Here is a 17,845-nt window from a genome sequence, read left to right as displayed (position 1 = left end):
ATTAACGTTAATGTTCAAAGTAAGTTTTTTTTTTTGCAAAATTTCGACCTTTTTTATGTTTGTTTACTTTTTATAATTGAGAATCGATTTATTTTTATTTGTTTTCACACAAAAACGTTTAGTAACAGAAACTACGGTAAATTCTTGACTCTATTATTAGAGAGAATTTTTTCATAATTAAAAATTTTGCATTTGTATGAAATTTTTTTTAAAAAGTTGCTTTTAGTTAGTAAAACACAATAAATAATTAGTGAAGTTTTGTTATCATATTATTATGCTAACAAGAAAATTGTACTAATATAAAGTATACATGCAAGATTTTTTACTCTTTTCTCGCTGTGGCACAAGAAATTCGCTCTATAATTTATATCGTTGCAAAATAATACTATTTCAGGTTATTTTTTAAACCTATAGATCTTCATCCAAATCTTGCAACGATATATTTCCAGAAAGCTACCAACCTCGTTTCTTCTTTTTCAAATTAAATAAAAATATTTTTAACATAATTATAATTTGTATCAACAGCATGCAAAAAACTTTAATTTTCAAATTTAAAGAACGTACTAAACAAATTTGCATTTTGGTTTTTCCTTAGGCATGATGAAAGAAAGCAATGCAGCATGTGTGCGATCTCCCAAAGAGAACTTCAGGAGTGGCCGAGTGAATTAAGCCACTGAACACTAGTCCTGGACTTACAACAGGCTGGTGTGAGAAAATTTTAAGTGATTTTTTACGTGTCTAGCACCTAAATAGTTACTTTCCCGTAGAAAGTTCTCTGATGAGAGATCCTCCCGGAGCAGATCGCCCATCTGGTGCTATATCGCATCCCGAACCAAAAGGGGATGTCTCCGGAAAGACTTTCCATGGAACTCAGAATGAACTAATGGTTTCATTCGCTTCATCGTGGCAAGCCTTTGCTTTAGTAGAAAACACGTGCTCGTAATAATAGTAATAGTATGAAAATCCATTTACTAAAATACATTTTTAGAAATGATTGAAATGAACATTAATTAGGCACCGAAATTTATTTTAGTTTCACCTTAATGCAACTAGACTTATAGAGAAGCAAGTCTCTTCATCCTGTATCGTCTAATGCAACGTGTTACATATCAATACCAAAAAGTCTCAGCTTTTCTAAAAATGTATTGCTCCAGATTATTCTTGTTCTTTTTTTTCTTTTTCTATTTATTAAAGCTCATTTAATCACTGTTTCGGAGATCTATTTAATTCTATAGATGATTTTTAATTTATTAATTGTTTGTTTATAAAGTAAAAAATGATTATTTTTAATGCTACGATATTATTTTTATAAGATTATCTTCTATTGATTTTTCGTAAAGAATTGTTAAGAATTGTTATGATTCGTTTAGGAAAATAATTAAAAAGCATTAAAAAATAACAACTAAAGAATACAAACATCATCTTCAAAGGTTCATATGTTTACTTTAGTATAAAACTACTGAACAATGGTTAGTCCTTGGGTTTCCGAGTTTTATTGACATGTCTAACATATCAAGAGGGATCAATATCCCATAAATGACCTCCTGGGAGGTCATTTATGGGATTGGTAAATAATAAAGGGAAGCGTTGACTCAAACCACTAATCCAATCCAATCCGCTCTTCCTTTCAGTTATACATTAATTTTCAAAATATTGCTTATTTATTTCATGATTTAAAGCATTTTTTAAATGCAAAATTGTCTTATTTAGAGAAATGGAATAATTTTTGTAATTTTTATGAGTTCCATTTGACGTGCTTTAAGATATTTTATTGTATATTCTGTTTAAATATTGACACATTATTTATATTAAAAAGTGTTTATCATTTCTATATAATTACTAGCTGACCCGGCCACACGTTGTTGTGGCTCAAAATGTATCTATTATAAATGTATAACACTTCCCCCGTGGGGGGAATTTCAAAAAATCCCTTCTTAGTGTATATTCTCTTGACGTACCCTATTAAAACGCAATCAAAAACGCATCTAAAATAGTATAATAAAAGCCGAGTTCTTCACAGTAAGCCTTAATCCCGTCACTTTTCCCGCTGGGGAATATCGAAAAATCCCTTTTTAGTGTATATTCTGTTGACGTAACCTATTAAAACGCAATTAAAAAACGCAAAAAACCGCATGTAAAATAGTATAATAGAAGCCGAGTTCTTCACGGTAAGCCTTAATCCCGTCCATCTCCCCCCACTGGGGGGAATTTCGACATGTATATTATATAAAAACACGTGCGTATTCGAATGCAACGTTGTGTCAAAATTTCAAAGGAATCGGTAGGAACAAACGAACGTTATATTTTATTTATATAGATAGATAGAAAATGATCTGCTTCAGTCCATTCTCACAGAAAAGCATAATGCCTCACAGAAAAGCAAACTTAGGTCGTCGGAAGTTAGCGCCATCTGTTGGACATAAAAGCCTTAATCCATATATAAATATATTTTTGAAAGGGGGAAATGGTGTAGGGGTATGAAAAATAGATAGTAGCCGATTCTCAGACCTACTGAGTATGCATATAAAATTTGGTAAAAATAGGTAAAGCCGTTTCGGAGGAGTACGGTAACAAAAATTGTGACACGAGAATTTTATATATAAGATAAATTATAATAAAATTAAGAATAAAATTTATATTATTTAACCTAACTAAATATTAATAACAATTAGAATAATTTTAAAGTGATTATTCAATTACTTCAATTACCTTTAATTATAGAAAATAAATATATACAGTGGGTGATCGGTTTACGAACATAATCCGTTCCAAGACTTTGTTCGCTATCCGAATTGTTCGTTAACCGATTATCGATTTACCATAGGTTATTATGGGAATTTGATTAATTCTTTCTGGAAACTCCAAAAATAAAAACATATATATACTTTCTTACTACGTTTATTTATATGTAATAATAAAAATACATATATACGCAGTCTTGCATTTTTATTAGCCATGTTTTTTCCGTTTGTGGGGGTTAAAGAATCAGTCGATTGCTTTTCTCTCTTCTTCAGGGTTTTTCGGAAGTAATTAATAGCATTGTAATTGTAGAGATCCCTTAACCTATTAACCTCATCATGGTTTGGATGCCATTCTAAGACTGTTCTGACGTCCTCCAACTTCTTCAAAAGATCTTTAATAGCAGATATCGGCATTAATCCTCTTTTTCTGAAGAAAACATATCTCGCCGAGTTTCTTGATGTTCTTCATTCAAGAGTTCTTGGCGTTCTTCTGTCGTCAGATCAGTTTCAGATTCCGTTATGAACTCTTCAATGTTCTTTATTTCTCAGATGTGATTTTTGTTACTCCTTAATCTGCATGAATCATCTTAATTATACTGTATCTTTCTTAGATAAGATTGATCTGCGGCCTACTGTAGATTTGTTCGAGCCATACTGCCCAGCAGCATCAGACATCTTCTGCCCACTCTCTACCTTTGCTATTATTTATTTATTATTACGCATACTGGATACAGTCCTTGATAAGGGGAGCAAAACCATCTCTCAAAAAACAAAACACTTAGAAACAGTAAACATAAGATCACAAACAATATTATACAATAATAAATTATATAAATAACAATTTAGATATAAATTAAGGTTTAAAAATCATATGTAATAATTAGTTAAAGTTTAGGAGCATCTGTCTGTGAGGGGCTAGCCGGGGGCACAGAGTCTTGATAGTACTCGTTGCCACTTAATCGGCAGCTAATCGTTTTGATTAGCCCTCAGTCGTCAAAAGGGATGGCTTTTGACGAAATGCGGAGGCTGGCGATCTCGTAATCACCTTCCTCTAATTGTCAGGATTCCCGACATCAGCTAGTCAATTTTGCGGACTAACACGCGTAACTATTAATATTAAAGATTACTAAGGATTGCGAAGGATTATTAACGAGGGCTTAACATTTAGCGAGTGGGAGTGCATAGGTAATAAATGAGACCCTATTTAAACAAATAACAATAAAATTTAATAAAACAAATTGATAGAAAATTACAAATTAAGAGATTACAAATGATATATTCTAAGCCTATTCTTGCGAAGAGAGATCAATCTATCTAACCTAATCTTAATTAACCTATACGCGAGAGAGACAGTTTACATCAATCTAGATATTATACTACCTTCACTTAAGGTTTGATCTTCTTAGTTTCTACGAGTTGATAAGTAGTCTGGAGGATGTGGAACGGGGTAAATTAATCTTCTACATGTGATACTTTATATATGGCCTATGGCAACCTTCCTATGGAGATCTGTTGAATGTGTAGTTATATGGCAAATTCAGTCTTGTTGAACTGCGTGCTTCATATGGCAGTTTCATTTGAAGAACTACACCGACTGACGGGAAAATGCTCCATTTTATAGAGACGACACAGTGGCGTGTGCAAAGGCCGCATCTGAATCATCTCGCAAGTCGGCCGTCTAAATGAAGTTCAATTTCCCCTCAGTTCCTGGATATGATTGTTACTTTCTTTTGGTTTTAAATAAAATATAATTGTTTTCTCTAATCGAAATTAAAACGTTCTTTTCACAAATAATTTCTTTGAATAATTAACCGCCCTAAACCGCGGATCTCACCTGTCAATAAATAAAAATAAAACAACCCCAAAGAAAAAAAAAGCAAATTGCAGACGTATAAAAAGAAATAAGTTAGTAACGAAGACAGCAATCACAGATGCTCCCAAACAACAGCAGCAAGCAATAAGGCTAAATTTATAGTAGAGGAATCACGCCCACTAAAACAAAATATCAACAGATTTTCTTAGAAAACAAAACACATTAAATTGATAATATCGTTCCGATAAAATTTTAAGAAATAAAGACCTGGTTAGAACTTCGCAACCAAAAATTTCTTCACGTAACACTTTAAGACGCCCACATTTAGCCAAAATATGCCAGACATCCACAATTTCTTTCTCAACACAAAACGTACACGATTCTCTCGAATAATTATTTAAAAACTTCAATGAATTACACCTAGCCTGTATAAATAAAGACAAAATATTAAGGGAAACATCTTGATTATATATAGAATTATAAAAAAAAAGTGACATTTAAATCCTTATACCAATAATTATAAAAAATTATCAAAAATGTTAACAAGGAGAAGAGGCCAGTCCATTAAATCCAAATAATCATTAATAAGATTAATACCATGATTATTACAGGCATCAATAAAATAACGTGTCCAATCTATAGACTTTTTGTTAAGTATAAATTTCAGACAAACTTTACTCAGACGATAATCAATATTAGAAATTCTAATAATCCAATTTCTTATCCTACTAAATATTATAAATTTTATAGGGGTCAAAGCACATTCCATCATAATTAAATAACCTGGTGTACAACGAGGTAAATAAAATAAGTTTTTAATGAATTCAGTCTGCATACCATCACCATTGGTTAAGTTAAAACCCTAAATCTCTGAAGCATATAACAAAGAGGGCAAAACCACGTTTTCAATAAACGTAAATAATCCATCAGATTACGTAATTTGGCAGATCTCCCCAACTGCATAATTTTATTCATCAATAATCTTGCATGAGTTCTTTTATTAATGTAATGCATATGGAATAAACCATTAGACGAAAATGTAACACCCAAATATTTGTAGTTAGAGACAACTTGAATTGGAGAAGCCTTACCACCATTTATCCGCCCTTGCACTCTTACCTTCTCTTCGAAAAACAACAATCTTAGACTTATTCAAATTCAATTTCAAACCATTTTTATCTAAATAAATTGCTAATTTATCAATCAATCTTTGAAGTCCAACCACAATCAGATAAAATTACAATATCATCTACGTAAGCCACTATTTTAGTTTGGAAACTATCTATTTCTATACCATCACCGGAAGAGTTGATAATACCAAAGAGATTGTTCAAAAAAATAAACAAGATTTGGCTCAAAATACAGCCCTCCTTAACACCAGTCTTAGAGAACATTAATGGCAGTTACCTCCAACTTTTACCATAAGCTCGGAATTTTCATACAAACCAACAAGCAAAGATATAAATTTATAACTGAAACCATAACACAACATCTTTGACCACAACGAATTCCTACAGACTGTCAAACGCAGAAGATAAATCAACAAAAAGTGCATACACCTTCCCACGTTTCCGTAAAAAAGTTTTCTGAATAACCGTGTACAAAACAAAAATATCCAATGTGGAATAACTAGCTCGGAATCCTGCCTGATTTTCATGCAATATATATTTTACTTCTAACCATCGAGTCAGTCTTCTGTACAAAATAATACAAAACAATTTTGAAACACAAGATGATAACCAGATGTCTCTATAATTACCGGGAACATCCTTCCTACCATTCTTAAAAATCGGAATTAAAATACTCGTCTTCCAAGACTCCGGTATTATCCCAGTATCAAAAATCTTTGAGAAAAGACTCAAAAGATGTGGTCTCAACGGGATCCCAAATTCCATTGAGATCCCGTCAAAACCTGGGGCTTTATTTGGCTTATACCTGCTCAAAGCATCATTAAGTTCACTTATAGTAAATTCATGGTCCAAAAGTTCATCATAGCAATTTCTACAATAATAATCGAAATAGCCGCAAAATAAGGGTCCAAGGAACCAAATAAATTTAAAAAGTGATGAAACCAATCATCAATAGGAATAAAGCTGAAATTACCAGACAGCCTGCTTAACATGTCGGAAATAATTCCAAAAAGTCTATTATCTTTCTTAAAACAATTCTGAATTTTACCAGCAAATAATTTTTTTCGCAATACAAAACCGCTTCACCAAACTTCGTAACATAACAAAACGCAAACGATCATTACTCTTCCTAAAAGATCTCCAGGCTTTATTCCTAGCGCTAATTAACATCCTACAGTCCGAATCGAACCATGAAAAAGAATTCTTCTGATAATAAATCCCTACTTAGAAGCCAAACTAAAAAGACAATTACTCAGGTCTTCCATTGAATCAAACTTATTCGAGATACATATTTCCTCCATAGCCAACCTTAATTCATCTTTTCTACATTCGTCCCAAAACAATCTGTTAATCCTCTGCCTCTTCTCTAAAGAGATCGATCTATCATTGCCACAAGCCAGTCGTAAAATCAAAGGGTTATGGTCGGAATCCAAAAACTGATCCATCGTAAGAGAGAAAGAACATCTTTCCAAATTAACGGAGAAACTATGACCAAATCAATAACAGAACAGCCACGATTAGAGATAAAAGAATATTCACCCGTTTAATCTCCTAAACATCTCCTATTAACAATAATCATATTTAAATCATCACATACATGAAGCAACTTTCTACCACAAGAATCAATCATCAAGTCTTTCGAATTCCTATGCAAAGGACAAACAATACCAAAAGAATTGCAAAATGCGTCAGAAATTATATTCTCCAATCCAATTCTAGCATGAAAATCACCAGCAATCAATACATTCCTATTATCTAATATCAAAGCAGTTAAAGTATCGAAAATAGACTGCCAGTCATTTTCCCTAAAATAAACAAAACATACCAAAATATTACCGAGTTCGGCACAAAATTCGAAATTAGAAAGTCGTCTTGATGAGCAACAACACAAGGAAAAGAGGATCTTATTGCTAATAACCAGCCTGCACAATAACGACCTTTCGCGTGTAACTTAAAAGCCTTTCCAAAATGGAGATTATAACCTTGCAAACAATCAGTTACGTCCGAATTTCTAAGAGTAGAACCATACCAAGTTTCAGAAAGAAATATAATATCATACTGCAATAAATACTTCCAGAAAAACTCAGGTTTATGAAATAAACCAGCACAATTCCAAATTTAAAAAAAATACTCCTATCCGGCAATTGCTAGGATGAAACTGGCTTAACCTGGTCACAGTCAACATCGTAAAAGTACTTCGTTCCGTCAATAATAATTTTATCAAACTATTTTACCATTCGCGCTCCAGAAAGTTTTGATTGTCTACCGAAATTCCGAAGCGTAAATCTAATATTTCTTAATCTAGAAAAACTCATCATTTACATAGATACCATCCTGTTTTAATTCCCAAATTCGTTTCTTAAAATTCATTCTTTCATAATAATCAACAAAAGTACAAATAATTAATCTAGGGGAATTAGCCTTTTTCTATCTCACTCTCATTGCCCTACCAATCTTAATGTCGGGCTTCTGTAAAACTCGCAAATTTATCTATTTTCTTTTTTGTTTTCAGTAATGATTCATCCCGGACCTCTTCTAAATCGGAATTCACAACATTATTTATTCGACGTTGGTTATCCAAAAAATCAAGTTCACGAGTAATATTATTGAACTTTTTCGTAACATTATTTAGATCGCTTAAACTACAGTTTTTATAAGCCAATATTTCTAATCTATTATCTAAGTCAGCCAAACATTCGTCCAAATTTTTTAACCATTCGGATACATAATTTAGTCTAGTAATAAATTCGTCGACCTTAGAATTCATGGAAAAATGTAAACACAACAGAACACCCATACCCTCTTCGAGGTTAAAATTTTCTCCTTCCAGAAGATATGCAAATTCTTCTTCCTCGCGACTCTTCAAAGATTTCTTTTTACTACTACTCTTTCCTTCCCTGAAGCTCGGACTTTCTTTTCGGATTAACTGCCATAATAGTAAAGACTTGCCTATAAAAAAGAAATAAGTTAGTAACGAAGACAGCACTGACAGATGCTCCCCTAGCTCTGCTATTATGCTCTCGCCTTTCGAAAATAAAATCCCACGCAAAACTTAACGAGTGCCTGTCCGACAGTCTAGCGAATACTATAAAAAAATTGTTTCTGTTAGAGAAATAAAAGGCTGTAATTACAAGGAAGAGTTTCAAAGTTCGGAGAAATACTATCCGATCAATATATACCGGGTTGACCGTCGATGTCGATATCTCCCGCGCTCTGAAAAGTTTCGAATTGTTGCCTAAACACAAGGTAAGACCAATCGGTATTCATTATTTTACGTCGCTTCTTTTGTGTTTGTTCTGTGAGGTGTTCGTTGTCCGAACATAAAAATCTTTCGCGGAAATGTTTGTTATTCGATTTGTTCGTTAACCGATCACCCACTGTATTCAATATTAAATCATTATAACTTTATATACTATCAATTACAAGTTTAATTTAAATTAAATAAATAATTACGAATATTCAATTGGTTATAAATCTGCTGTAATTTTACCTCTTTAAGACAATTATTAGTAAGATATTGTACAAAGATTATAACTGTACAATAATTTTTCTAGTTTAGTAATAATAAATTTATTGTATCAAATAATAATAAACATTTGTTTATTTATTAAAAAATTGTTTTTTATGTTATATAAACAATCCAATAAAAACATAAATTTTAAATAATATTTAAAACATAAAACAGATTATAATTCAAAGCTATTTAAAATAAATATAATTAATTAGAAATTCATCGAATTTATGATTTTATTCATTAGAATTTTTAAGAATTGTTATATAAAGACTTATTTTTTAATAAGAAGTCGCATGAGTCATACGCCGTTAATAGTTCACTTTTTAATATCTTAAAAATTAATTTAAAAATTTTTAAACTTATTCTTAATATAATGTTAAAAATATTTAATGTCTAATAAATTACACTTTTATATTTTTGAAAGGGAAAGAACGATTATTTAGGAGAATAAAAGAGACTTTTCTTCTTTTCTTCATTCACCTACTAAATGCAATATTGATCCTTCTTCTCGGGTTTCTTAATTACTTTTCAACCGACAACAACAGAGGTGGCATATGATGCCTGATTCTATCTCTCCAACAATGTCTTTATAAGAATTAATAGTATTTTCTAAAAATAAAAAATATCGCGTTACTTCAACTCTCTTTCATTAACTAAAATTTCAATAGCTAATTGCGCACTTTCAACTTAATTTTATTTATTTGTTTTATTTGAAATTAAAACATGTATTTTACTTAAGAAGAAACTTTCATTCTTACGTGAAAACTGAATAAAATATTTTATTAGAAATAAGGAAAACAAGTGAATAAATTGAATTGGTAGGTGCATAATCAAAGATGTCATACAATTAGTCTTAAATAATGTATCCGCATCACACAACGACACATATCAACAGAAGAAAATGGGAACAAATATCAAATCGATTTGTGACCGAAAACGAAATAATTAGCATAAATATATTTTTAAACATTGATTTAAACGCATAAAAATTGCATGAAGTAATAATTTATAAAATTGAATTAAAATCCAAATGTAGTGAGAAGAAAAGATTTGGACAAAGAGATAATAAACGTCAGAATATTAAGATTAATAACAGGATTTAAGAGATTTAATAGGAGATTTTAGACAAAATCCTGTTATTAATTGTCAAGTTAAACGCAGTTTATCTGGATTAGAATGACTGAAATGGGAAAAGAAAAAAATATTTTAAAAAGTTCCAAAAAAAAAAACAAAAATTACTAAAATTAGCATATAAAATCTCTAAATAAATTTCAATAAATGATGATAATTAGTAAATAATAATGCAATAATTAATATTTCTACGAATTTTAAAACAACGAATATCACACTACTTTGATAAATTAATAATGAAGTTTTTAAAAATTAATTTATAACCCTACTTTAAAAAATATTTCCTAATGTTTTATTTCTTATACCCGTAGAACTGATAATATTGAATGAACAATTTCATGGAAGTGTAGTAAGATTGAATATTGATTTTGTAACAAAGAGTAACCTTGGGCTTAAAACTGACAATCGAGGATACAAATGTGAAAGTAAAGCTGAGTATAAATCAAATAGTAATTTACAGATAATACTTTTTTATTCTTAGTAAATTTCAGATTACAAGAAAGTATTATACAGTGGTGAGCAATATCTTTCTTCATTTCTTTATAAGAATTTTAACTCTAACAGAGTGTCAAATATGACTGAAAGCTTCCTACAATCTTTAGCAAAAGTTCTAGTTTTTATTTTTTTTATTGAGATTTACGATATTTTTTGTTGATTTTCAAAACTGTGAATTAAAGAAAATAATGTCAAAATGAAGAAAAATCAATGACGTTAATTAATTAATTAGTATCTTTATGAAAGAGATTAAGCATACAGAGATAGGACAAAAAAAAATATTTTTCTATCTCGCTTTTATTTTCTTGTAGCTGTACTATTAAATATTATTTTTTATAATATAAAAAGCAAAATAACAGAAATATCATCGGTAAAAGAACTGAAAATTTGTACAAAGACTTTATTATTACTGGATATTTTTTTTTATTTTGAGAAGTAATTTGTTCTATTGATAGATCAATAGAATAAACAGAAACTCTGGCAGTACTCTGACATAATGGATCCTTAACGATTTTTAGATCCACATTGAATACTATTAATAGAAAACATTGAATCATTGTATCTATCAATAGCCAAAAAACGAAATTTATTTTCTAGAGAAATAGATTTTATTATTACAGGGTCCTACCGTTTTTATAACCATTTTATCTCAATCTTCCTTGAATTGTAAATGTCAGCGTATATAAAAATGACAATTTCTTGCCAGAAATTCAATTTTTCTCGCATTATGCAGTTGAATAAAATTTTTCCTATCGATTTTCTTTTTCACGAGAACATAGAATGCAATTTCTGTGTAATAGAAAGTTGTTACTTCCACAAAATCTTTGCATGTAAAGTCTCCATTTTGTAGTTAATTGAATTTAATAAGAAATAAAATTAAAATACTGTATAACACTTATTCATTTACTCTTAATAAATGTTTCTCTTAACATGAACTTGTTAAACTTCTGGATACCCCATCCCACACCATCTTAACCTCTCTTGATCAAGCTACTCCCGATCTTCTACTTGACTTTTTAGTAGCTATAAATCGAATTATTTGCTTGAATTTTTTGAAACTTTTTTAAATATATGCATTATTTTTATAATGCATATATTTGTTTCAAATATATCTTAATTTGATGCGATTTAAAACTTGAGGAAACAGAATGCCAGATGTATAGTAAATCGTTCCATACACTTTTCTCCATTAATCAATTACTGTTGAAAGAAATTTTGTTTATCCTTTATACATTTACCTATAGTTAATTTATATGAACTGATGACTTGTTCAATTAGTTGGAAAAGTTTTCTCTGATCGGTTTTTTTGCAGCTTCTTATACATATGTAAAATTTATTCAAGAAATACAAAGATTAGTGAGACTTCATTTCTGCTCTACAAGTCTGGCCAGGGTTGAAGTTAAATATTTAAAACTTATTATTATTTTTCATATAACTTATTTTAAGATAATATAAATATGTTATTATGTTCCAAATACGTGTAATTGTAATATTGTTACTAGGACATCGCGCGATTTTGTCGTATCGCGATAGAATTCAGTTGGAGCCGGAAAGAAACTATCCCCGCACCTGTTAAGCACAGAGTAGGCTATCCTCATATCTGCAGACCACGGAAGACACGATCCTTTCACTGACTAAGTACAAACATCGCACGACAAAGTCGCGCGATTCGTGCTATATCGGTTTGTCGGGCGCTCTCGTGAAATGACCTTATATCTCGAAAACGAAGTCATGCACCCACATTTTTATTGCATTTTTGGATTCCTCATCGCAATTAATGGAAGATAGCAAAATTTAATCAAAATCGATAGAACAGATTTTGAGAACTAACACAATTCAGTAAGCCCCGAGAAAAGGCTTCGCTAACGCTCTGCCTCAAACATGAATAGTAACATTATTAAAGCTTATTTACAAATCAGAAGTACATGTAATACTTAATGTGAGAGATACGTCATTTATTGTTATGTTATTTGAGTCTGTTAATTTATAATTGTTAAATTCTGAAACTAATCACTGACTAGATTTTTATTCCACTAAACGTTTGTGTTTGATTATGTTGAGATAAACCTACCGAAAGCTTTTCTTCAACATGCTAAGATGCTATAAAAATTAGAGAGCATGTTTGAGGAGGTATTATTGCAAAAATTCAGGAAACGCTAAAATGGGGCTCCAGTAACACGATTTGGAGCCACACAGATCTTTGGATAGTAATAAAACCATCGTCTTCTGGAGTAGAGACGAATATTAAATGATCAATCTGATTTCTCAAGTGTTGTGAGGACTTTTGAAGACCCTGTGTAATATATATATATATACAAGGTATATATAACTTTATAGCATATGATGTTAAATATAGCACAGTACAGTAAACAAGTGAATTTATTAACAATTTTGACAAATAATAATAAAAACGATAGAAATTTTATATATCAGTTGTAATTATCCACTCTAGTATACATTTCTTTCCAGTGACTCCCTTCTTCGTAGAAAATACATTAATTATTGCCTATGCAATTCCAGTTTTAATCTGACTTTTTAAAATTAGAAAATATGATTCATTAAGCAATTATCCATACTATTAATAAAACTTTTCTTTAAAATTCATGAACTTTTATGTTGTGATTTGTACAATAATATATAAAAAAAGGGCTTTATGTGTACTGTAAATACTTCATAGGCATTAATTAATTATAAAATTAAATTTTATAAAAGCTCATTAAAGATAAATACATTTTATGATATACAGTATTTATTATATATCTACTTTTTATTTTCTCCCATTCTTAAATTAATTAATTAAGAGAATAAATTTAATTCTAATTAAATAAAATTTGTTTACAGTTGATTTAATTTGAAGAAAAATTTCAATTATAAAATAATAAATTGTATTTTAAAACTTAATAAAATTTTTATTACCATATTTTTATTAAATAATTTAAACTTATGAATTTATGGGAAAAAATAATAATATTTTATATAAATTTTATTATTTTTAAAATTATCCAAAATGAAAAATTCTCTTTTAGAGAATTAAAAGATGCGATTCATCAAACAGAAAATGATCGTGCAAGAGTAAAAAATGAACAATCAGAAACAGTTGTTTCAGCAATTCCACTCCAACTTTGATGATTTTTCACTGTGTAAACCTTAAGCAGCTCTTTTCTTTCTCTCTTTCCTTTCTCTGTTAGCTTCTTTTTGACTTTCTTATCAACAAAGATGGCAATGACAAGACGTCAGTTGCACAAGAACCGATCCAACACGTAACATTCACTAAAAAACCACCTAAGACGACACGAAGAGATATTCAACATGTTTTCATGTAAAATACATTAAATCCACTGTTTGGAATTTTATAATGTCCTGAAATTTTCAGCTTTTTTCCATGAATTTTACATTAGTTTACAGGAAATAATTTAAAAAATCAATTATTCTAAAAATTTTCTATGCCGGTATTCATTAAAACTTTAAGCACTTGGAAACTTTAATAAGTTTTTAAAGTTTCGAGCAATTTATATATATATATATATAAACTCATCAAATTTTATATTGAATTTAAATTAAAATACAATAAAAAATTTAAAATAATGTTGTTCCTTATATATTTTATTTATTTATTACATAATATAAAATATGAATTATATGAATTGTAATAATTTTGAATTGTATGAATATGAATTGTAATAAATTTTGAATTAAAATATAAAAACTAAACTGACATTCTTTACAGTTTATAATATTTAAGGGTGACTCTAACCCCTTTGATTATGCACGCGAACTCCAACAGATGGCGTTAAAAGTATAATGCTTTCCCTGCGTCAATTCTTATTTTAATTAAATATTAATTACCTTCCAAATATGTTTCATAATTATTTAGATTGAATCATTAAATTTCTCTTAAGATATTAATTGAATAATCTAAATATAGAATAAACAATTAAAACTTGCAACAAAATCTTTTATTATATTAATATACTTGGTGAGATGCCCGGCTTCGCTGGTGAAAATAATATATTAAGTACAGATAATACATTTATATAGAAATATACACATATAAAGATGTATATACGGAAAAAGAATGTGTATCCAACTTTTAATGAACTTGTAGTCGAAATTTACTCTAAATACATTCTATAATCTGAAAAGGATTCAAAGGTTTCTACCTGTCAGTTCGGGATCAAGATTCACCTGATCCCGAACAGACAGGTAGACAGACGTGAATTCAATTATATATATAAATTATAACGAGAGACATGGGAATTTATATGAAGAGTATAATATGGAAGTGTATAACATGTAAGTTTTTTAAGATAAAGATAAATACATTTGCAAAACAGTACAAGAAAGCCAATATTTAACCTTTTTGCAAAAGTAAAAAAATATTTAAAGTAAAAATTAAAAGAATATTTTATTAGTACACCTATAACTGCCGTAAATGATCGGGGTAAATATTTTACTTCAAACAGACATGAATGTAAACATTCTCCTGTTACATTTGTATAAGAATATATTTGTGCAATTTGATAGAATAATTAATAATAATAATAATAATCACTAAAAAGGAAATTTTTTTGGTCTTACGTTGAAGAATGTACAGTACACTTTCTAATTAAGATAAGTATAATATATCGAGATGAAAAATAGTTGAGTAAGGAGAATCATTATGAACAAAAAATAAAAGGAAATGGAGAGATCAAATTTAAGTTAAAATTTAAAAAGAGATCAAATTTTAATTAATCAAATTTCAGAAGGTTTTAATCAACCTGAATAAATGCATTGGAACAAGAGAAAAATGATAACGATGATGAATGTCATATTTCTGCAATTATTTGTTTAAAATAATAAGAAATTATATAAAAAAAATAATTATTCAAAGTGTACTTACAATATTTATGTTTGAAGAACCAAAGGTTTAATAAATTTATTAAGAAATGTATCAATAAACCGATTCAAACCGAAAAAAGTATCAAAATATGAAATCTGATTACCAAACATTGGATTTGATTTAGTCTGTTTTGATTTGATGGGATACTGCAACGCAACACGTGAGCGATCTGCCAAGAGAGTAGTGCATCCGGAAGGACTTTCATTGGGAAATTCGTCCTTATTTAGGTGTTAGACACCTAAATAGCTGTCTAGAAAGAAAACCCAGAAAACTAAACGTGGAGAGTCTGTGCTGAATGTGAAGCTGAACGTGTCCAGCCACGTTCAGCTTTCCGGATTTTCTTTACATGTCTAACACTACTGAGCACTACTAGTTTGCGAACACGCGACTAAATACTAAAGTTCAGTGGTGTGATTAATTCGGCCATTGCATACCACAACATTTAATTCTCTAGAGAATTTCCAATAAGTTAACTAATGAAAATTACACAATTTGATTTACTTGTTGTTATCTAGTGTTTTAGAGTACTCCTCGAAGTCTTAATTTTGTTTTGCTTATATAGCTAACAACATTTCAAATTTGTTTTATTCTATTTATTTTTGAATATATTATACGGATTTATTCAAGAAACAATTTATCTAAAGATTAAAATTTAATTATCTTAAATATAATAATCAAAGATGGAATCCTTGTTAAATGTTGATATATTTGAAATTAAAAATATGAAATTAAGTTTTATTTATTAAAAAAATATAATATTATTTACAATATTCAAAGAAATCAATATGTCATTATTCAGCCAAGAAAAAAAGAGTATTCTCTCATACATTGAAAATAAAGTAATGTATATCACAGATTTGATTTTAAACGTCATTTTTACTTTTCAGGCAGTTATATATTACAGAGGAAAAGTATGGCGATCGGTCATAAAAATGACCCCCAACAGTTTTACACTTTTGCACTCAGGACCTTGAAACGTTGAGAGATGCAAACAAATTGGGGCCAATTTCTGTATGTATGAATGTTAGTGTGGGAAGATGATTTTATTCACTCTGTTTGAAACTTAATAACTCCTGTGCTTTTTATCGAAAATTTCCGAAATTTTGCAGGGGCATACTAGGGGATTGATGCTGGTGAAATTTGGTAACTAAAGGTCGAGGGAGTGGGAAGATAAAAGATATCGGGATGTCGTTTGTATCTCCAGTAGGGTCAAACTTAATGACGATTTTATTCGTTATTAGCATTTACAAGTTTTTATGAAACCCACCCCCTAACCTTCAAAATTATGTTTTTGCCGTTTTATAATAGTTACAAATACAAAACCTTTTAAAAATAAGATATGATAACAGGTGGCTCCACCAAAAGTTGCCGGGAAAGTTAAGCAATTTGTTGCTGGATTATTTATTTATTTATTTTATAAAAATGATCTTAGATTGTTCTCTGGACACTCCAATCAAATATTGAACTTTAATATAAGAGTTAACATCTGAAAAATTTCGATATTAAAGAAGAAAGAACACTGGAAGCATTTAATAGCGTTAAATCGGGATAAGTCATTCAAGGCTTCGTTTCAGTTCGTTAGTTGCACTAAGTCGAGTGAAAGTGTCAAGCTTGACTTCTCTAACGATATCCTGTGTGATCCAATTGCCGAATGTCCTCTTCTAAACACATCTCTCAATTGAACCTTATCAGAAAATTCTACAATCGATTCGACTTTTCATATATTTTTGAGATATTTTGAGAACTAATAATTAAACTAATTAAATTATTGCTTTACTCAAATTAGACATATAATATCTCTAGAAATGTTTTCATTACGAAACAAATAATGAAAAATTTTTTAAACAAAGTGACAGCCAAAATTTATTGAAATTAAGCAAAATATAAAGTTTATTACTCGATTATCTATTAATGTTTCGCATAATATAAGTTAATTCCGTTTACAGTAACGTGAAAAATGGCAAATGTTTCAGTTTTGAAACTAATTTCTAAAGAGTTGATTTGTTTAAGATCAAAATATACTCTTTTGTCTCTAAACACCGTTAAAAAGTAACTAAAATTAATCATATCTCAAGTATATTTTTGAAACTTGTAATAAAAAGTTTTGAAAACTTTCGGTAATTATATAAACTATAAAAT

General features: G+C 29.5%; 1 long non-coding RNA gene across 1 annotated transcript; it reads right to left on the bottom strand.

Moving 5' to 3' along the window:
• Nucleotides 1-4,703: 4,703 nt before the first annotated feature.
• Nucleotides 4,704-8,592, bottom strand: LOC136975471 (uncharacterized). Its single transcript, XR_010880787.1, has 3 exons — nt 8,484-8,592; nt 4,822-4,979; nt 4,704-4,733 (listed from the first exon to the last, which is right to left on the bottom strand). It is a non-coding gene; the product is annotated as an uncharacterized lncRNA (long non-coding RNA).
• Between the last annotated feature and the right edge of the window lie 9,253 nt (nt 8,593-17,845).

This window comes from Centruroides vittatus, unplaced genomic scaffold (genome assembly GCF_030686945.1).
Source record: "Centruroides vittatus isolate TY-2023 unplaced genomic scaffold, ASM3068694v2 contig_371, whole genome shotgun sequence".
NCBI classification, from domain to species: domain Eukaryota; kingdom Metazoa; phylum Arthropoda; class Arachnida; order Scorpiones; family Buthidae; genus Centruroides; species Centruroides vittatus.
This window is presented reverse-complemented; position numbering and strand designations above follow the sequence as displayed.